Source organism: Heloderma suspectum, chromosome 3, assembly GCF_057233095.1.
Source record: "Heloderma suspectum isolate Gila_16-S chromosome 3, 16-S_ref, whole genome shotgun sequence".
NCBI classification, from domain to species: domain Eukaryota; kingdom Metazoa; phylum Chordata; class Lepidosauria; order Squamata; family Helodermatidae; genus Heloderma; species Heloderma suspectum.
Genome location: NC_139460.1, coordinates 47186399 through 47209633, shown reverse-complemented (window position 1 = coordinate 47209633; position 23235 = coordinate 47186399). Strand labels below are relative to the sequence as shown.

The window sequence follows — 23235 nt, the reverse complement described above, 5'->3', positions numbered from 1 at the left end:
TTATTTGGTCACCACTTAGTTACCCTGTACTTTGCAAATAAGATATCTCTCTTACAGAGGCCTCTTTGCAAGTCTGGAAGTTTGGGGCAAAAACCTTTGGCTCCTGATGTTTCCCCAGTGACACTTCTTTGGGATTACTGGCTCCCCAGAGGTCTTCTTAAGCAATTATTTCTCTCTTACTGATGCCTTTAAAAAAGTAACTTAACAGGACCTGTTTTGTTTCCATACCCTCTAATATTTGTGAGACAAGCACTCAGACCTACAACTGAAATGGTTTTCAATTCAGGCAATTTCTGATATCTAGTAACACTGCCCAGTACATTAAAAGGACATTCACGGCATTTGAGGCCCGGATCTCTGCAAACCTGGCAAAAGTCCAAGGGACTGTTTTCAGTTATGTGTCACATTCTGATAAGAGGGAAAATATAATACCAAATTAGCATCTATGTATAATTGGGAAACAGATCTGGGAATGCAGGTGGAAGATTGGCATAAAATCTGGGAGACCTATCCAACTCTTTTATTATGAGAAAGTAAAAGCGCCAATATAAAGAGCTGTTATACAAAATCCTATCCAGGTCGTACATCACCCCACCTCTCCTGACTTTTAAACTTGAACTACAAGCAGGTTTATGCTGGAGAGGGTGAAAATGTAATGGCATTTCACTTGTGGTGAGAATGTGAAATTTAATTTTACAGAATCTTTGGCTAACTAGTTCAGACCTAATTGGCTGGATCACAGGCACCTTGCTTCCCTTAGTTCCAGCCTACATTCTGCTGCATTTTGACATCAATGGAGCGATACCCAAGACATCATCCATCCTTGTTTCTTATTTACTGTTGGCAATTAAACTAATGTTTGCTAAAAATGGAATTCATCCTATCCTGCTCAGTTCTTTAATGGTTCGGCAAAGTTTTCTCATTCCTCAGATTACACACCCAATTAAAGTGATCATGGGCAGAGTTAAATCAGAGACTGTTCTGCTTAACAGGGGTCCATTCAATAAATATGCTAGAGACCTTGATAGAACAGAAAGAAATCCCTGCCCAAAATAAAAATATATATGTATACTAAAGCCTTATAATTTCAGCCCCTGACTTAGCTTTGTGGTTTACTTCTACTATCAAAAGTATACAGCCGCCATGCCTTATGTCAGGAGCGCCCTAGCGGCCTCTTTCAGTACACTCCAATAACCAACACAAGACACAGATGAAAGGATTCTTTTCAAGGCTTTTAATCCTTTTACAACTTAATGACTTTTTCAGATGCTAATCACCAGTGACTACGCAATGAACAGCAGAGTAGCCTATGCTCTGAGTAGGCAGTTGATCCCCGTTTGAAGGAGAGTCACTTGAAGACCCTGGTCTTATGGGCTAGGGAGAGATCCTCCCTCTTTCCCTTGGGTCCACGGGAGGCGGACGTTGCTTGTGCGCCAAACGGGTGCTACGCCTCCTTTCCACGCCCTCCATCGCTCGTCGCTCCCTGCGTCTGCGTCGAGCGTCTAGCAAGCCCCCCTCCTGAAGTTTCTCACTGCTAGGATCACTATCTATCTCAGGAATGCCGGCAGGAGGAATCTCTGCCAGCTGCTGTGCCTGTGAGGGATGAGCTGGCTCCTCTCCCACGGATTGCTGATCCTCCTCAGAATCAGAGCTGCTCTGGGGTTCTATTGGCTCAGTTTCCACCCTGACATCTTATTTATCATTGGTCCATAGCTTGCTTTATTGACATGCATTACATTGATTTTATTTTGTGCTGTAGATTTTGTTTGCTGCTTATGTTATGTATATGCTCTTAACGATCTTAATTTTGTTATTCTCCCGTCTATGCTATGTTTGTTACTTAAAAAAATACATGAAAATTGTTTAAAATTCTTACATATAAAAAGTTTAAAGAATTAAAACATAAAATAAATGGATGACAACAGTTGAATGCCACGAGAGACCATAGCTCAATGGTAGAGCACATGCTTTCACTGCAAAAGATCCAGATTCAAGCACTGGTATTTCAAGTTAAAAGGATTAGTTATATGAAAGACCTATATGCCTGAGAACAGAGAGACTCTGCCAGTCAGAGAAGACAGGTGACCCAGATGGAGAAACAGTCTGGCCTGGTATAAAACAGCTTCCTATTAGGGATTAATGGATTGGTCTTACTGTGGACCATATTTTGCATATGACCAATTGAAAGTCTGTTCTGTCCCATTTTCACCAGGTATTTCACCAAGCATTTCATGCTTATCCAGGTTTTTTTTTTTTTTTTAAGTGAAGAACTCGCATACCTTGGAAAGGAGTTCTGATATAAACAAGGGTTTACTCACACTGGAGAGAAATCATATAAAAGGAAAGCACAACCAGGACGAAGATGGCTGAAGGCTGCACAACTGAAGTAACTCATGCAATTTTCCAAAGAATAATGATTCTGCATATTTATGAAGCATATCAAATCTACCAAAAGTTATCTTTAGAAATCAACATACCAGATTAAAAATATTTTCCTAGATCAATTGTGATTAAAACTCTGTGATGACTGATTTGGAAAGGAATGCTTTTCAGAAGCATACATTGCACAAAGCCTAAATCATACTGATTTTCAATGAAAGGATGACAGTGACTGGGTTCAGACGACCCACAGTCAAGGTTCAGTCTGGGTTGAGTGTGGGTTGTTTTTGAATCGTGGATTGTTGTGTTGTGTGAATCCAGACCTGCCAACAAACTGTCAGGAACGAATCTGAGCATGTGGAGATGTCTAGCAACTCAGATTCAGAATGGGAGCAGCCAGAACAGAGGGAGGCTCTCTCCCTAGTGTGCTCAGATGTGGCAAGGCCTTCTTCCCAAGACCTTCACACACAGATGGCTCAACCTGAACACACACACCCCTTTCTCCTCCATGAGAACCCAGGTTTCAGGGGAGGAGGAGAGTGAAGGCCATGACTTGAGGGATGCTAGGGTCTGTCACAGAGTGAAACGGGAAAAGTTAGAGGCGGAGCTCAGACGCTCCACCGGGTTGGCTACGTGTGACAGCCTACATAGGAAGGAGCCACCTTAAGGGAGGGTGGAAACTCAGCCAGTGAGTTAAGCATTCCATTTGAGTTTGAAAAATCTCTCTGTGGTGGCATGTTTTTAGAGATCTTTAATTGTAAGTTGCTTCTTAAGTTGTGTACCTTTCTTTTAAATGTTCTTTTATTTCCATTTATTTCAACTAAGCTTTTATGTGTGTTTTTTCCATTAGGATACCCAGTACAAAAGGTGCATTGCTACTTTATAGATTTTTTAAAGAATTTAATCCATGTGCTGTATGAGTGAAGATGACACAACCACCTATCTTGTTTTCATCTTTTTTGAAAAGATGTTTAACTGCACTAACACAGCAGGCGCTGAAACTTTTTCAGCAAAAAATCCTAGAGGCCTCTGCATTTTGCACACCATTTCCTAAAATGGACCCAGGTTGTCCTCTAGGAGTGTATCTTAGTCCTGCTCTGCTATGTCAAGATTTGCTCTTTGAGCTCTCTGGGTTTTGAGGAGAGAGGTTCTGTGTTTCATGCCACAGTGAAATCTGTCCTCAGATGGTCCAAGACTGGTTCTGTACATATTTGCCTTTTTAAAAAAATTATGTAGGACACAGAGTTTACGCTGCCATCTTTACCAGATGATGCAATGCCCTCTTCATCTAACTTTTCTTTGACAAAAGCACTGGATTGGAAAATTTAACTTTAAGAATGCAATCCTAAGCATGAGCCCGAGTGACGGAGTGCTCAGATATCAGAGACTAGGGATGTTGGAGAATTCAATGGAGCACTCACCTTGGGGCCCCTCCGGAATCCGCCCAGGCTGGCTCCTCCACTTGGTGAACCTGCGGAGCCGGCTGCTGGCTCCGCAGCGCTGGTGATATGGCCGGTCGCCACTGCTGTGCCATATCGCTGTGCTAAGTCCGGACGCAACTGGCATCCACTACGCCATTTGCGTCCCTGCTTTCACGCGATAGGCTACGCAAATTATATTTATGTAGATATTTGCGCAGCCTATCATGTGAAAAAACAGGGACGCAAATGGCGTAGTGAAAACCATTTGCGTCCGGACTTAGCACAGCGATACAGCACAGCAATGGCGGCCGGCTGTATCGCTAGCACTGCAGAGCCAGCAGCCAGCTCCGCAGGATCTCCACAGAGCAGAGCCAGCCTGGATGGATTCAGGGGGGAGGGACAGATTGCCTCCCCCCCCATGGACCCCCCCACCCAGCCAGAACAGGGTAAGTGATCTGCCCACCCATTTCAGAGACTCCGATCTATCCAAAGCCCTGCCAGGCTCTTGCTGACACAGCAGAAGGAAAGAAGTGTGTGAATTCCCCCCCCTCCATGGCGCTTTAAAAAAACTAAACCAAAAAAAAATCCCTCCAATTGCAGACAATAAGGTGGAATCTGTTTAGATCACCTTCAGAGCTGATATAATTCCCCTATGTGTTGGGGGATAGTTAGTCCCCATTCATCGCCACACCCCCAACATGCCTCCCCCCCCACTACGAGACCAAAGTTCTGACTTCATGGAGGAGCAACCGCAAAAACCTCCATGGTGGCTGGGAGGGGCCAGGAGGTGGCCTCTAAGATCAGATCTCCCCTCCAAGGTCACAGCTTCACCTACAATGTTCAAGGAAGACTTCTACTCAGTCCTATGGCCCCAGGGACATGTCCTCAGGACCATAGCATTGCTCTCTCAAAAGTGTAATACTTTAGCTATAAGAGTCCTAGTACTTGTCCCTCTTAATTTGAATTGCGAGGACTCTGGCTTGGTTTGTTTTACATAGTCCGTGTAAGCATTTACTCAGGTCCAAGGTACTGCTGTTTTCCTTGAGGAGACCTTCAAACTGATTTATACAAGCAGAGAGCATGAAAACCAGAAACAGCACCTTGTCATTTGAACGACTGGCCATTTTGGCATTGCTTCTTTGTCCCTGAAATGTCTGTCAGGGACCACCAGGGTGTGAAATAGAAACCTCAGGGTCTGTTGTTGGATCCTATCCTAGTGAGATACCATGGACTCAGACAACACAGCAATCTTAAAGCAGTACTTTCTGCTTAGTGTACTTCAGCTTCTACGGACCTTGAAAATTCTCCAGTCCCAGTTTTCAATACCTAATCTACCCTTATGGGCATAGCCCAGCCCTCACAATGTCTAGAGCTGATGTCATGCCCCACCTCTGGAGGAATCTTCATTAGAGGATGATTTAGAGCCTTCTAGCCAGTCATCCCTGGGGGGCAGGCTACTTCAGGGCAGCCAGGGCCTGATCAAGAAGATCCTGGCCCTTGGGGGAAACAGCATTGGCTCCACCCCCTCAAGAGGTGGAGGACACCACTTCTGATTCCAAGGTGGCTGTTGAGCTACTGCTTAGTCTCTGGAAATGCCAGCATTTAAAGACACAGGCAAAGACAACGGCCAGGCAAAATGCCCATTTATGAAAGAAAGTTCAGCATAAGGGCTATTCATGAGCAAGACTCTCCTCATAAGTAGCATCTCTTCCAGAGTACCTCTGATGATCTGCAGCTGAGCCTCAGGTAGGGCTCATGAAGCTCAGGCTTAAAGCCTCAGTCTCAAGCAGAGAGTAGCTGGAACTTTTTTTGTGTTCCAGACCCCATTTGTATATTTCCTGGCTGCCTAGCTCACTTCACTGGATCCTGCTGTGTTGTACTGTCCGCAGACTTACCTTTGTATTTGACCCTGTCTGGCTATCTAGTTCTTTGCTTGCTCAGACTTGGACTGCCTTCTGACATCACCTTGTACCTAGCGTTCACTGGTGGCTTCCTCCCCTTCCTTAGCCTTAACTGGAACAGAACTGGTGAAATATTTCAGACTTGGATATTCTTTGTCACATTGCACTGTGATAAAAGTACAGTGGTCCTTGTATGCCAGCCTGCAGTAAACAAGATAAGCCTATGCTACACCTAGAGTGTATTTCATTTTATTAAGCCTTGATTATCTGTTTAATTGTTGATTAGAAATGCTACTGTACTGAATAAATATCTCAAAGCATTCAAGAACACAGTGAATCTCAGGCAGATTTCCCATGGCTCACATTTTTAAGGAGTATGAATCATTTGATCTCAGTGGAATTAAATTTCCCAATTTCTTCCATTATTTATTAGCCTGCGGGGGCAAGGTCTCAGGACCCAAAAGTAGCTTCAAGTTTTTCACCATCTGTGCTGAAGTGAAGCCAATGCAAATTCTACCTTCATCTCTGCACTTTTATGCTTCCTGAAATATTTCATTTCACACTTGTGATCTCTATGCCTTAGAAACAATAAAATATGCACATCTCATCAACTTGGAAGAACCATTTGTGACATGTAACGAGAAACCACTCCTCAAGTAACTCAAGCTATGGGGTCTAAATAAAAGGTCAAGAAAGCTATAACCTTCTATGGAGTGATGACAACAGCACAGCGTCCTCAACCACACTGCCACAGTTAACCATAGGAAATGCACAGTACAATCCCATCTTTGAATCAGAATCATAGAATCATAGAATACTAGGGTTGGAAGGGGCCTATAAGATGCCGAGTCCACCCCCTGCTCAATGCAGGAATCCAAGTCACAGCATTCCTGTCAGATAGCTGTCCAGCCTCATCTTGAATGCCTCCAGTGTGGAAGAGCCCACGACCTCCCTAGGTAATTGGTTCCATTGTCATATTGCTCTAACAGTCAGGAAGTTTTTCCTGATGTTCAGCTGGAATCTGGCTTCCTGTAACTTGTGCCCATTATTCTGTGTCCTGCATTCTGGGATGATCGAGAAGAGATCCTGGCCTTCCTCTCTGTGACAACCTTTCAAGGACTTGAAGAGCACTATCATATCTCCCTTCAATCGTCTCTTCTCAAGGCTAAACATGCCCAGTTCTTTCAGTCTCTCCTCATAGAGCTTTGTTTCCAGTCCCTGATGATCTTTGTTGCCCTCCTCTGAACCCTCTCCAGCTTGTCTGCATCCTTCTTAAAGTGCGGTGCCCGGAACTGGACACAGTACAGTGTTACTGAGCCAAGTATCCCCCACCTTGTAACTGTGCATTTGGCTTCTTTTTCCTAGGTGCAGAACTTGGCATTTATCCCTATTAAATTTCATTCTGTTGTTTTCTGCCCAGCTCTCCAGTCTATCAAGATCACTTTGAATATTGTTTCTGACTTCCAGGGTATTAGCTAACCTGCCCAATTTTGTGTCATCTGCAGATTTGATCAGCATTCCCTGCACCTCTTCCTCCAAGTCATTAATAAAAATACTGAAGAGCACTGGGCCCAGGACTGAGCCCTGCGGTACCCCGCTGAGATGGATTTACTCCTAAACCTTGTAGCACAATGCCTGGTAAAGCACAATGCAATACTTGAAGAATCAAGTAACACTGACATAATGGTACTACAGTGATACACTGGCAGGAATGGAATCCACCACCAGGGCAAAAGATAAAAATGGGCAAAATTTGGGAAACGGTAGGGAAGGAGTGGATGTTTGTTGGTATCCTTTGCTCATGCAGGGGTCAGTTACAACCCAATGGATAGTGCAACATGCCATTTCTTTTACACAGAAAGAAAATGGAGCACACACAATAAAGTATGGTACTGCGATTGTTTTGTCCTAACAATTATACTCCTGTAGTGCACTGTTGCATAGTTTCTGACTGCAAACGAATGAAGAAATTGCTGGTGTATAATATGCATTTGAGCCTCAAGAGCAATTCTTTTCTTAAGCAAAAACTGAAAAACAAGATTTATCCCATATATGTAATACACATTCTGCACTGTCTATTCTACATTGTTTCCATAATGCTTCCACAAATTATTTCAATATACTGCAGATCTCTTTTGGGCGTTTTGGACCCTCTGGGGCCCAAATTGGGGGGGGGGGGAGTGAATGTTATAGCCCCAAATGCTTACATTGGCCAGGTACAACATTCAATGGGGAGTGGGGGGCTGTTCCTTTAAATGTGTCCTACCACAAAACTGCAGGAAGATTTGTGGATAACTTTTAACCCAAGATCTTTGGGGGTGGGGGTCCTACTGCCTACAACAAATGTGTCAATTATAAATTCTTCAGAGGGTTGCCAAGAAACAATACAGTAATGGACCTTACCTCGCTGCCTAAAAATGATTTAGGGCAATGGTGCCCAACCATAATCAAGCATTATAAAATGGATTTTTCCCAGTAAACAAAATAAATATGAGTTTTGGAACCATCACTACTCCTTATGACAGCTTGTTCAAGCAAGCTGCATTTACCTAGGAGTAAGTCCAATTAAACTCAGTGGGACTTGCTTTTGAGTACACATATATAGGATTGCACTGTGACTTTCTTTGCTCAATTATTCCTTGGTCATTCATTTAAGAAATAACTACAAATGCTTAGGTAAGTTGAATTAAAGATGTTCTAATTTAGTTCTGGTAAGTATCACATTAGTTATATGAGTGAAATCAGTAATTAAAGTCTGTATGCCTTCTATGGCCTACAGAACAAAACTATTGTTTATAAACTAAAGCAACAAGAATGCTCGCAAAACAAAAACTGTTATAGTATCATATTTTGACTTTGTATATTTGTCGATGATAGAGTTCAACACTGGCATGAGAAGAGAACGTCAGCCATTTTACAAAAATATATGACATATATTAGATTCAACCCCAGCTGTTGTTTTTAATTCCAGTTCAGTATTGCAGAAGATTCTGAATAAGTTCAAATGGAGTTCAAAGTTAGTGAACAATTTGTATGCCTTTTGTGAATGTTCACTTTTGCATGTACCCTGTCAGGGTTGCCTCTGAGCGCAGCGATTGGCAGAGTAGCTCAGAGTCTGAAGAGGAACCCCAAAACGTGGGGGAGGAAATTTCCCAGGCCTGTACAGAGATGGATAGGCCTACTCCTCAAGCTTCAAAGGCACAGCTGGATGGAGAGGATCTCTTCACCCATCCCTGTGAGAGACAGCAAACAGGGAGAAGGGGGGCTGGCAGAGCTAGACACAGAGGCAAGAGAGGGGCAGAGTTTAGGCAATCTGCCCGATTGGCCCAGCAAGAACAGCTGCACTTAGAGTCCTCATGAGATAGAGACAGATCCCCACCCCTTAAGTTAGGACAGCAAGCTCGCCTGTTCCTCAAATGGTGGGCAACTTTCGTAGTTTTCCTTTGAACTCCCTGAAGGTATTTCCTTCATAGACTGTGGGTCACTGACAATTAGCATCTGAATGACCCATTAAATTAAGTGGATTAAAAAAGCCTTGGAATTGAAGTCTCTTGTCTGTGTTTTGATTGGCTTTTGACGTTTTACAGCAGGGGCAAAGGGAAACGTGACACACTCAATGAAGATAGTCAAGAATGATAAATCATTAAAGCAAAAAGGAAATTTAGTGCCTATCTTCTCAACCCAAATATCTTACTGCTACTAGATAGATGTTTGATAGGTCACATAGCAGAGAACATTTTTGATTCCTCATATAATGCCTAAACCATCCACCTCTGGTAAAATAAAGTGATTTATTCTGGTAAGTGAACATTCAGATTTCTTGGTATTTATGACTCACTTATTTTAATACTATTTCAGTTTCTGATATATTTGATGGTTTGTATATGGGACTTGAAGGCAGAAGTCACTTCAAAAAATTATTATCTTAAAAGCATTATTCTGGAAGAGAGAGATCCTTTGGAGCCTGACATTATGATTCTAGATATGCACCAAATAATCTAGGATGTCCGTATTCCACATCACATTGACTTGAATTCTGGCAGTTTGTTTCCTCATGCCTCCAAGCTTGAATGAACTTACAAAATCCACACTGCCCTCCATCTGTTCTATACAATATCAGCAGACACAATGGATAGACAGAACGGGTTTTGTTCTCTATAGTCTGGAGCCTTCAAATGGTTCAGCCATATATAAAAACAAATATACAAATAAGTTACATCTGTTAATAAGCTCACTTATTAAAGCACACCATAGTGAATGGCACATTGCCTCAATTTTGCCAGTTGTTAACAATACTATTTAGTGGTTCACTTTGCAGATTAGCTAAATATTCACATTTAGGGAGAACGTTAAATGTCTATTGATTTACCTAGCAAAACTCTAAGAGACAGGCTGACACTGGAATCAGTGACCAAGTCAGATACAAACCTCCAAAATCCATCCTCTAATCAAACTGCTGAATCATAGGGCTTCAGGCAAAAATATTTCAAATGTGACAAATTAATATTCAAGTTTTAAAAAATGCCTCCTTGGTATCATTATGGGAAACACAGTTAAGTACCAGAACATATAATTCAAAACACTCCATAATAAAATGCACTATCCTCAGCCTTTGCTTTATTGGCTTATGTTGTCAGATTTTGTTTTATCCAATTTTAGCGAAAATTAATGTGTTGTATAAATGTACACACAGAGACAGGTGTTTGTTATTGGCAGTGTGATAGAAAACCAAGTGATAAACAATAACAATGACAATAATGGCAATAACTTCCTTTAGTGCATATGTGTCACAATCATTAGTGTGTTTATACTAACAGAAAGTTTATATTTAAACTAAGCTGTAGGCCACAAAGCCCTTTCTTAAGAGCATTCTTATAAACTCTTCAAATATAGAAGAGTTCATCACCTAGCTCATCTTTGGCGTTGAATTGCATCTTGAAGGAGGGAAAGGAGGAAGCTCAGCCAGACAGTAGACAGTGAACACTGAAAGAGCCAAGCTCATTTGTCCCATCCGTGGATCTCTCCCCCATGTTCTATGCCAGTAAGATATAATGCTCCAGCATTGGTTTTAAAACAAATCCCTACAAATTAAACCAAACACATTTTAACAAGGCTCTTCTCGACTTACATAAGAACTACCATGTAATGGAATCACCCAGATGCCAAGACAGACATTTTAACATCTGCTCATAATGAATTTCAGTTAGAATAAAGGGAAAACTTCAAAGCAGTTTTCTCCCCCTGTGGCTATGACATACATATTCTTATTTTGTTTCATCACTGGCTCTGTACATTCATAGGCAATTACATCTCATTGCTGCATTCTCATAGCATGGAAGATCCACTGGAGGATGGCCCAAGATGACCTTAAGCAAGAAGCCTGCACTTCTTGAACTTCCACTCAGATTTGTGCCTTTCCTTGCCCTTGTCCCCAGTCCCTGCTGCCCTGCTTCATGTCCTCCTTTGCTGCATGGTCCAAACTGATTTGCCATCTAGTCCAACACCCTACTTAATCCTGGAAATCCACAGTTAGAGCATTCTCAACAGATGGCTGTCCAGCCTCTGCTTGAAGACCTCCAGTAAGGGAGAACCCATTACCTGTTTAAGTAATTGGTTTCACTGTTGAGGTGCTCTTACTATCAAGTAGGGATGTCGCAGGAGCCTGGGAAGGGGTGGAGTCTGGCGGACATTCCCCTACTTGGACCACAGACTTCAGTCCGCGGACCCCAGTGCTTGCCTGACTTGGCGCGCACCAAGGCGGGCAAGTGTGAGGCTGCCTGATCCCTTGCTGAGCCGCATTTTCCGTAAAAATGGCGGCTTGGTCTTTTTTGTAAATGCCCATGTGCGCAAATGGTGGCCATGCAGTGGCCATTTACAGAAAATTGCAGGCGTAAATGGACCATTTACGCCTGTAACTTTGCATAAATGGCCACTGTACGGCTTCCATTTGTGCACATGGGCATTTACAAAAAAGGGTGAGCGGCAACTTTTATGCAAAATGGTGGCTCAGTGAGGGATTTGGTAGCCACGCACCTGTGGACCACCCAGCAGCTCACGGCCGGAACTACGGTGAGTTCGCCCATCCCTGCTATCAAGAGCTTTCTCCAAATGTTCAACCAAAATCTACCCTCCAGATGCTTAAGCCCATTAGATCTAGTTTTCACTGCCTTCATCTGAAGCCATTCAATTTGTCTCCATCTTTCTTAAAGTGTGGCCCCTGGAACTGGACACAGTATCCAGATCAAGTCTGACTCATGCAGAATAATGTGAGATTATTACCTCCCACATTGTGTAAACTATGGTCCTACTGAACTGCTTAGGGATTTTAATATATTAAGCAGTATACAAGTATTTAAATAAATATAATATTAACATAGCTATTAATGCAGCTACATCACTCTGCTGAATCATGTTTAGCTTGCAATAAACTACAATTCTGAGATCACTTCAGATGTAGTACTGCCAAACCAGATATCCCCCATCCTATACCTGTGCATTTGATTTATTCATCATCATCATCATATTATTATTATTATCATCATCATCATCATCATCATCATCACTGTTGCTGTTGTTAAATGCAGAACTTTGGATTTGTCTCTGTTGAATTTCATTTTCTGATTTGCAGCCCAGTTTTCCATTCTATCAAGGTCATTTTGAACTTTAATTCTCTCTTGAGTTGTTAGCTAGGCTTTTTTCCCTACTGAAAATTTGATAAGGATTCCCTCCACCCATTCATCTATCATTCATCATCATTTATAAAAATGTTAAACTGTAGGCCCAGGAGAGAGCCCTACATACCCGACTGAAAACCTCCCTCCAGTTTAATGAGGAACAATTGATAAGCACTCTGAGTATGGTTTTCCAATCAATTCTGAATCCACCTGATGGTATTATCATCTAGCCCACATTTAATGAATTTGCTAACCAAAATATCATGGGGAACTTTGTCAAATGCTTTTCTGAAATCAAGATAAATCACACCAACAGCATTCCCACAATCTACTAAGCTGGTAACCCAATTAAAAAAAAAAAAAAGAAGAAGTCTGGCAGGATTTATTTTGACAAATCCATACTTTTTCCTACTAATGACTGCACTGTTACCAATATGCTTACTTACTGAACCCTTTATAATCTAGTCTAGTATCTTCCCTAGTATCGAAGTCAGATGAGCTATTTTGTAGTTTCTCAGAACTTTCTTTCCCCTCTTTTGGAAGACTGGGACAACGATTTGCTACTTTTGCATAGTGGCAAATACTGTTTAACGTCAGACAGTATTTGCCACAGTAGCAAAAGTTATGGTGCGCCACTGTGAGCCAGTGGGTGGGTGGGAGCTGTAGCAGCAGCATCTGGAGGTGTGTGTGGTGGCAGTGGCAGCAGTGATGGGCAGTGGGATGTGATCCGTCGCCCCTCCTGATCTGCTGCCTGAACCATGTGGCTTATGGAAGGGCTAGCCCTGGGTTTAGGTAGGTTGCACAAAGCGACAAACAACGCCCTGGAAATTTTACACACAATTCACTATCTTGAAAAAAAAAGTGTGGTCTGTTGTTCACACACACATGTACAACAGATATGTGCCCAAACTGCACAAGCTCTGTTTTGTTCTGTTTTATGCTTGTTTTTCTTCTGGTATATGTATAAACAAATTTGGAAAGACAATGAGATGGTTTACCCAATTCTTGGCTTGCATTCTATACTGAATGGGTCATTATGTACCTACAAATATTCTGCATCAGTAGCCTACAAAATAAATTCATTAATGTTTGAAAGAGGAAACTCAGAGCTGTTAAAGCAAAACACTTTGTACTATATAACAGAGATGCAACTTGGGAAGAACTTTTAACCTTCTGGGTTTCATTACCCAGTTGTACATTTGGTTCTCTAATGAGACAAACAGGCTGATTTTGGTTTGTAGTATTTCACAAGCTTTTATTTTAAACTACCAACTTCATTTATATTTAACTAGTTAAAGTTGGAAGATGGATTCCATTAGAGGCACAACTCACTGGCCTGCAATTGTCAGCTGCAATCAGAACAGGGGCCGATTCCCACATTACATCTTCCAAATCTGTGTAGGCCCATAGCTGAGTAATAGAGCACATGCTTTGAATGCAAAAGCTCCCGGGTTCAATCCCTGTCATCTCCAGTTAGGGGTGGGAAAGACTCTTGTCTGAAATCCTGGAGACCTACTGCCAATGAGTGTAGACAATACTGAGCTAGATGGAACAATGATCTGACTCAGTATAAGGCAGATTTCTATAATCCTATGCAGGTTCATAGCAGTGCATGAGACCTACCATACTGTATACTATGGGAATGGCTATTTCAGTAGGCAGCATCCAATTCAGCAATAGCGCTAATGTAAATTATGTTGCACTAGCAGAAGTGGCCTCTAGCACAACGCCAATAGCATTTGCTAATGTGGCAGGTTTACCTGGAAAACCCGTCATGCCAACGAACGTAATTGCCATTGAATTACAGGTCGCTTACACTAGCACAACACAATTTATATTACCACTAGTGCCAAACTGGACGCTGCCCAGTGTATTTTTCATCTCAGCTTGCCAATCTGTGTAGTGGAACAAACAAAGCCCCCCACCAAACCAGGATTTTCCCATTTCCATCCTAAAAAGCATTCAACAAACTGCTGGCCTATGCAGAAAGGTCAAGTTTCAGGGATCACCAATGGATGGAGTCTGAACAGGGCAGGAGCAGAACAGAGCAAGCATATATACTAGGAATGAACAACTGGCTAGAACTAAAACCCTGACTACCACCATCTGTCCATTTGCAGGCCAATCCTATGTCTGTTTAATCAGAAGTCAGACCCACTGTGTTAGAAGGGACTTATTTTGTAATAACAATACAATTGTTTTGTAACAACATACAATTATAGCCATCTTTGCCAATCCAGAGGAAAGACGGATATAAATAAAACATGACACTGCACTTGTTTGGAATGTAAGGATTAGAGCCTGACTCACCACTATCTTGCATTCTTTAGTCAAAGTTGCCCTCCTGTAAAACTAGTTGCTGACCATGGAGGCAAGAAATATGTTAGAAGAAGACTAGATGAAGCCAAGCGACAGTAAGGAGCACAGAAAGGCAAAGAAAGGAAGAATGAAATACATGAAAGATCAATGGTCTTGAGACAATAAATAGATGGGTCGAAGGAATGAATGGACTGAAGGTGTGAGACAGATTGAGAGAGCAAGTGATGTTTCGAAAGGGAAATGCAAAGACAGGAAGGTTAGAAAATAAGCAGTACTTAGAGAGATTAAAGACAAGACCATAGGGGGGAATGCATGCTGAGGTCTACACAGAAAAAGATAGAGCAGTGGAAAGGAAGGAAAAAGGAAAGCCAAGCATCTGAATCAGAGAGAGGAGGTGATAGTGAGGAGGAAAGCAAGGCATAGGCAACTCCCATATCAAGGAAGGAAGGAAGGAAGGAAGGAAGGAAGGAAGGAAGGAAGATAGATAGATAGATAGATAGATAGATAGATAGATAGATAGATAGATAGATGTGGGAGAAGATGTAATACCATTTATGGAAAGTGAAGCCAACACGAATGGCACATCTGTCAAGCCAGGGAGGTAAAGATACACTGTGTACTCATATAAGAAGCAACTACAGAGGCAGTGTGATAGCTCTGCCAGGTAATTTTGAACACATCTTTCCAATTAACACAGGTCAAATAGGTGTATTATCCTGCATTTATAGCAGGGGTGGAAGAAAGATCTACAGTAGATTGGGATCTACTGTAGATCTCTGGCGGCTCTGCAGTAGATCTGCAAGAGTTTCCAACTCCTACCTGCCTAATAATAGCAACAACAACAAATGTCCCATTCCCACTTGCCATCACCCAATTAGGTGACTGAAATGAAGAAAGTGGGGGGGGGGGGACACACACATGACCCAGAATGGATTTGTGTGTGAATGGATTGTATGCTTAGTTCTGTTACTGAAAACATTCCTAGGCTGAACATATGCTCATGAAAACCTGTTGCTCGAATTGTGTTCTAGCCGCCTGAGCCTCTATTTTTCACCTGACTTTAGGGGGTGGACCTTGAAATACTAATAAAAAACTAAGTAGATTCCAAGTCTGCTTACCCCGATTTTAGAAATAGCTTACTGTCTCATCAAAAGGGCAAAGTTATACTATTTTGACTGTTTTGTGCCACAATAGATCAGATGGGCACTGATGCACATAAGCACCCACAATGCACATAGAACGAATTATACATCCTCCATTGTGTCTTGAGGCATCTGAATCCTGTCGTGGTATCCCAAGGGGCTCTTCTTCTTTTCTATTTTCATTCCAACAAGGGATAAAAATTTATTTTGACATAACAAAAGGGAAAGAATACTATTTCTGATGCCATTCTGGTACTTTATATTATCCTTCATTACACCAAAATGCAGAAATTGTTGGTGAGAATGATAGAAAATGTATGCCAATAGAGACAAAGCTCTACACCACTCCTAATGAAATTTCAAACAGCCAGCACAAAAGATTAACAATTTAGGGGCTGACATAAAGATAACCAAAATCTAGTACAACTTCAATTGGCAATTATGTGTATTATATATAAAATAACTATACATCCTCCTCAAGGAGAAACTGACCTTTTTCTAATCCCAGTTACTATGCTAACATATGTGTGTGTTAAAGAAAGAGAGGGAAAAGGTACTAGAAAAGCTTTTACTTACAGGAATGCAGTGTAGCTCAATCTTTTTTGTTTTTAAGGTGCAATGATTTCAGCATCTAAAATGTAACTTCAGGCACTCTGAAAAGAAACAGGTTAAAATCTCTTTCAGTTATAATTGCTATTTCAGATTTAATTAAAAATTAAACTTTCATAATGTTTCACCATCCAAAGCAATGCATTATCAGTCAAGCATAGCTTCTTTTTTTTTAGTTAGAAAAGCTCTTTCCAGAATAGTTTGTAATGAAGAAAGGAAATAAAGAAGGCAATTCAGAATAGAAAAATATAGCTCTGCATTAAAGGATTCCAAATAGTGTGGCAAAAAGAGGGTGGAGAGACCTTCGGCACCTCTATATCAACAATCTAACTTATTAAAAAAAATCAGGCATTACAATTTTAAAAAGACAGATGAAATTACATCTCCATGATTGTGGGAGGAATGAGCAACACACGCACGCACGCGCACAGGCCATTTTAGGACGAAGCTGTAATGAAACAGAGTTCCCCATTTTTTTTAATATACAAAGTATGTTTTAGAAAATGTTTACATTTCAAACTGTTGCAAAGAAATGAAAAACAGGACATGGTGTAGCCTACAACTGTGTTCAAAACAACTGGTTGTAAATCTTCGTTATCATGCAAAATGCAGAAGAGTTCTGCAAGAGAAGAAATGAAGAAGCAGCAATTCCTTTTTTGTTTTTTAATACAGGGAAGGATACCAACTACCAAAATATTTTCAAATATGCACAGTTGGAATGGTGGTGTCAAATGTTTCTGAGGTTATTATGCTATAAACACAAAAATAAATATTAAGACAATAGTAGGAGTTCATGGTTTTATATATAACCTAAATATATAAAACAACAAAGTACAATGGGGGAAAAGAATAAAAAAGAAGCAAAGTCCAAATGTTAACTGGATTTTGATTATCTACAACTCAGCAAGAATAAAATGTGACAGCAGAGATTTACAAATATTTATAGACAAAATTGCCTCCTATACAAGCAGCAACATTATGCAAAGCCGATTCACACAACCACAAGTTTGTATGGAAATACAGTATGGTCTGAAAATGTTCCTGATGGAGTAAGTGGTCATGGGATTACATATTTGTGTGGCCAGGTTGAGAGTTTGCAATTGATACATTTTCTGGTGTGTAGAAAAAGAACTAAAGTTAGTGGTGGGAAACTAAAATGTGGGCAACAGTACCAATAGGGATGAGAAAAAACAACTGCAAGGCTGGAAACCAAAATTAAAAAAAAGGAACAAAGAAGACTCTTCTTTAGAAGAAGCAAGCGAGAGGGAATCCTCCAAAAGAATCTCTAAGAGTTTGTCCCTTGATAAAGACCAGTGTCGAAACGCGATGGGAATTCAATTGGTGCAGCTGTTTCTTTTTTTATTTTGGCACTAAAATGTGGGTATGCACTGAATAACGCATGTTAACCACTTCTCTGCACACACAATGACAGCCCTCGTACAGTAAACCACATGTCTCAAAAAGCCCACAGTCACATAGATCTTAAAATTACAGCATTTTAAAACTGAAATCTTGTATGCAATTACATGCACTTAAATCCCATTGACTTCAATGAAATGTAAACTTGTGCTGTTGGGTGCAGGAATACAGTCTGAAATTGGCTTCATATCCTGACTTTCCACACTGAAAACTTGTTGTGCCAATCCTGCATTTTGGAAAAGAGTCACATCTGTAGTGACAGTGGCAAAATCCCTCTCTTCTTATGTTTTGCTCTATATTGGCGACTTAGGTTATAACCAGCACTAGTTAAGAAGTTCAGTGCAGGATTCTATCATACTTTGTCACAGATATTAAAGCCAAATGAGCCAATAATTTCATGCTCTCCACTGAAAGGTCTATTTAGTTATTCTTCACCACCACACTGTGTTGCCACAGAGTCATCTGTGGTCAATGTCCAATTACATTTAAGCCCATGAGAAGAAAACATAGGTAACTTAATAGCCTGTTTTCCAATTTGCATGATACTTTGCAAATAGAATTGCTAATATCTGTGCCAATTTAGATGCCATAGTTCAAGATTAACCAACCTGGTGCCCTCCAGATGTCTTGGACTACAACTCCCATCTGCCTCAGCCAGCATGGTCAATGGACAAGGATTGTGGGAGTTGTGATCCAAAACATCTGGAAGGGAACAAGTTGCCTACCTTTGCCATAGTTGGTTAAGGTCCATTTAATGAAACTTTAGCCTCCACTTGTCTAGTTATAATGGATACATTTCAGCTTATACAGCCTGAGGATATAGACAGGATTCTTCGAAACATGAGACGAATTTCATTATTATTTTATTTTAAAAAAATATTTCTAGGCCACTTTTAAGGTCAAAAGCCATCACAAGGCAGCTTACACAATAAAGCTCCATATACTATAACAATGATCAAACAGCCAAAATTAATAAAATCAACAAATACCGGCAGTAAAACATCTAGTCCAGATGGCAATAGAATCTAAAACACAACTGCAGCTAAAAATCCAGAAACAGTGCACTGAAATATACTAAGGAGAAAGCCAGAGAAAACAAGCGAGGGCCTTCCTGAAACCTTGCAAAGATAGAGACTGACAGACTCCTGATGGCAACCCATCCCAGAGGTACAGGCAACTACAGAAAAGGCCTTCTCTCATGTACTTGCCCACTTAAGTGCCTTCAAAGGCGGGCAAGTGAGAAAGGCTTTTGTTGCTGATCTTAAAGTGTAGGCAGACTGAGACAGGTGAAGAGTTCTTCCAAGTAACTTCATCCCAAACAATTTAAAGCTTTAAAGGTCAAAAATAGCCCTTTAAATTGTGCTTAGAAACACACCAGTAACCAGCGCAACTGGTGCTGTATAAATGTTATATGATCTGACCATCTTGTCCCCACCAACACTCAGGCGGCTGCAGTCCACAGCAGTTGAAATTTCTGAACTGTCTTCAAAGGCAGCCCCATACACAGGGCATTACAGTAGTCCATGCTGGATGTCACTAGTACCCTTCCTAACAAAGGCAAAGTCCATCCTCCCCAGATAGGGCCACAGCTGGCACACAAGCCTACACTAGTAGAGCCCGCAGCCAGGAGAGCAGAGCCCGGCCAGCTCCTTGGTATACACCTGAGCTGAGGGCAATGAAGCAAGAGGGGAGACGGCTAGAACGCAGGTGGAGGAAAACTCATGCTGAGTCTGACCGAACACAGGTAAGAGCCCACTATCGAGCCTACTCCGTGGCGGTGAGGGTGGCAAAGAGACAGTTCTTTTCCACCAGCATTGCATCTTCTCAGTGTCGTCCAGCGGAGCTTTTCCGAGTGGTTTGCGGCCTGTTACATTCTGGGCCAGGGAGAGAGACGGTGGAACCCTCGGTAGCACGCCGTGACGAGTTTGCACGGCACTTTGAGGATAAAGTCGCTCAGATTCGTCATGAATTGGACACCACCATTAATGCAGTTCCATTGGTAGAGGCGTTCAGAGCACCGTCTGGTCCAGTTTTATTGGATGAGTTTCAGTTACTGAGGCCCGAGGATGCGGACAAGGTGCTTGGCCAAGTCCGATCGACCACTTGTGTGCTTGACCCTTGCCCTTCATGGCTTACTAAATCAAACAAGGAGGGGTTGTCCGGCTGGGTCCAGGAGGTTGTAAATTCCTCCTTGAGAGAGGGAGTGGTGCCTGCCGCTTTAAAAGAGGCAGTAATTAGACCACTCCTGAAAAAGCCTAACCTGGACCCAGAGGATGTTAACAACTATAGGCCAGTGGCCAACATCCCCTTCCTGGGCAAGGTGCTTGAGCGGGTGGTTGTAGGGCAGCTCCAGGCACTCTTGAATGAAACGGATTATCTAGATCCATTTCAATCGGGCTTCAGGCCTAGTTTTGGAATGGAAACTGCCTTGGTCGCCCTGTGGGATGACCTCTGCCGGGAGAGGGACAGGGGGAGTGCGACCCTGTTGATTCTCCTGGACCTCTCAGCGGCTTTCGATACCATCGACCATGGTATCCTTCTGGATAGGTTGTCTGGGTTGGGAGTAGGAGGCACTGCCCTACAGTGGTTCCGCTCCTACTTGGATGACCGATTCCAGAAGGTGGTGCTGGGGGATTACTGCTCTGTGCCATGGCAATTGGGCCATGGGGTTCCACAGGGCTCTATTTTATCCCCCATGCTGTTTAACATCTACATGAAACCGCTGGGGGAGGTTATCCGGAGGTGTGGGCTGAGGTGCCATCAATATGTGGATGACACCCAGCTCTACCTCTCTTTTACATCAAAATCAGGTGAGGCAGTGACTGTTCTGAATCAGTGCCTGGGCACGGTAATGGACTGGATGAGGGCTAATAAACTGAAACTCAATCCAGACAAGACGGAGGTACTGTTAGTGGGTGGTTTGTCTGCCCGGCTAGGTGATATTCAACCTGTTCTGGAGGGGGTTGCACTCCCCCTAAAGGATCAGGTTCGTAGTTTGGGGGTGTTCTTGGATCCAGAACTGTCACTTGAGGCACAGGTGAACTCAGTGGCACGGAGCACTTTTTATCAGCTTAGGCTGGTATACCAACTACGCCATTATCTGGACAGAGATAGCCTTGCTACAGTTATCCATGCTCTGATAACTTCTCGTCTGGATTACTGCAATGCGTTATACGTGGGGCTGCCTTTGAAAACGGTCCGGAAACTTCAGCTGGTCCAAAATAGGGCAGCAAGATTGTTAACAGGGACTGGCCAGCGAGCTCATATTACGCCAGTACTTTTCCAGCTGCACTGGCTGCCAGTCCATTTCCGGGCCCGATTCAAAGTGCTGGTGTTGACATTCAAAGCCCTTAACGGCTTGGGGCCAGGTTACCTGAAGGATCGCCTCCTCCCATATGTGCCTGCCCGGACCTTAAGATCATCATCAGCGGCCCTTCTCCGTGAGCCCCTGCCAAAGAAAGTGAGGCGGGTGGCTACTAGGAGGAGGGCTTTTTCTGCTGTGGCACCCCGGCTCTGGAATGAGCTCCCTAGTGAGGTTCGCCTGGCGCCTACATTGTATTCCTTTCGGCGCCAGGTGAAGACCTTTTTATTTTCCCAGGCATTTTAGCTTTCTAAATTTGTATCTTTGCTGTTTTAAATCTGTATTTTAAACTCCTGCACTGCTGCTAGGTTTTATTGTGGTTGTATTGTTATATTGTGGTTTTAATGTTCTGTATATTTTAAATTGTTTTATTGTGTGTTGCTTGGATTTAATTTTTGTGAACCGCCCAGAGAGCTTCGGCTATTGGGTGGTATAGAAATGAAATAAATAAATAAATAAATAAATAAAGAAAGAAAGAAAGATAGATAGATAGATAGATAGATAGATAGATAGATAGATAGATAGATAGATAGTAAAACCCTCCTGGACACCACAGCCCCTGAGCTTCCCCAGACAGTGCAGAGTCCAGGACGTCTTCCAAACTGCGGACTTCGTCTTTGAAGGGGAGTGCAACCAGCACTGTTCCAGGAAGCATTCCTTAACTGACCAGCCACTGTTTCTATCAGCATTCTGTTTTTAAAAAGCATAATTTTTAATATGGTGCTTTAATCTTTTTCTTTTTTTTTTTACTATTTTACCTTTTATGTTCACTGCTCTGTTTTAGATACAGAGTGGTATACAAATATTGTAAACAAACAAACAATCAATTAACAGGTGTAATTTGCGGACATTGAAATTTACAGGAGGAAAAAAGATAGCTCCCTCCGTCCTTCCCTGCTGCTGCCTCCACTGCACAACCCTCCCTATCTCCCTGCCTGTCCTAGCCCCAGCCTGGAGAACGGGGGCTCTCCAGGCTGGAGTTGGTACCAGCAGGGAGACAGGGAGGGTTGTATGGTGGCGCCAGCAGCAGGGAGGGAGCTATCGGGGGGGGGGTCCCCCGTAAATGTCAATTTCTGCAAATTACGGAAGGGAGGGAGGGCAGCCCTCCCTCTCCCCTGCCAGTGCCAACTCCAGCCTGGAAAGCCCCCATTTTCCAAGCTGGAATTGGCACTGGCAGGGAGAGAGATCTGCACAGCAGCAGGGAGTGAGGGGTGCGCTGTGGTGCTGCCCTCCCTCCACATTGCTGCCATCACTGCCGCCACCGTGCAAAGACAGAAAATCCGCCAGCTGGCCTGACTCGCTGCAGCCCAAGTCGGTCCAGCTGGCGAAACTCAAAATTCCACCCAACCAGATTCCTATGACATCCCTAGACACCGTATACCTATGACATACTGTAAGGCCCAAACCCTGTACACAAGCTAACAGTAGTTTTACAGATGCTTAGAGATCCATAATGCTCTCTGCTGTGGTTCAATATTAGTTGCAATTCCTTGCAAGTGGGCCTTTCAGTTGTAAGATGAGTCAAAGGCCGATATAGTCCCCCCTCAGCACATTCCATGCTAACGAGCCTGGCACCATTTATCTTATCAGGGCCTAGGATGTGCCTGAGAAGTGAAGCTCTGTTTATCTTAAACAGGTGTATGTGCTGGGAAAATTATGATAGTCTTGCTTCTGCCAAATATGTTACTATGCACTGTTAGGCTATGCTGGGAAAGTTGTAGATGAACTCTAATTAATGCTTGCGCCTGTCATACTGCCTCACTGCTACGCCTGAATAACATGTATGATATAAAAGCCTCCTTGTAGCAGAGTTCTTTGTTCAGAGCTTTTGTCTGATCCAACCATTGGGTATGCCTGGGCGCTGTAAGTACTCAATAAAGTCTCCTTCTAAGCAAACCTGGATCTGACTTATCACTTTCTTGGCACCTCTAAATTCTGGAAGCCCACGGCCGGGGCATAAACATCCCTACTCTAGACTACAGCCTCTATGGGATATACAGATAGAAAGAA

At 42.5% G+C, this 23235-nt stretch overlaps 1 protein-coding gene across 50 annotated transcripts in view; it reads right to left on the bottom strand.

The window, feature by feature from the left end:
- The window catches only part of ZBTB20 (zinc finger and BTB domain containing 20), an 809278-nt gene that overhangs the window by 524347 nt on the left and 261696 nt on the right, over positions 1–23235 (bottom strand). For all 50 annotated transcript variants that reach the window (XR_014789034.1, XR_014789033.1, XM_084843086.1 and 47 more), the window contains one exon: positions 16413–16489. The gene's annotated coding sequence lies outside the window, so the exon portion shown is untranslated. The remainder of the gene's footprint in view (positions 1–16412; positions 16490–23235) is intronic.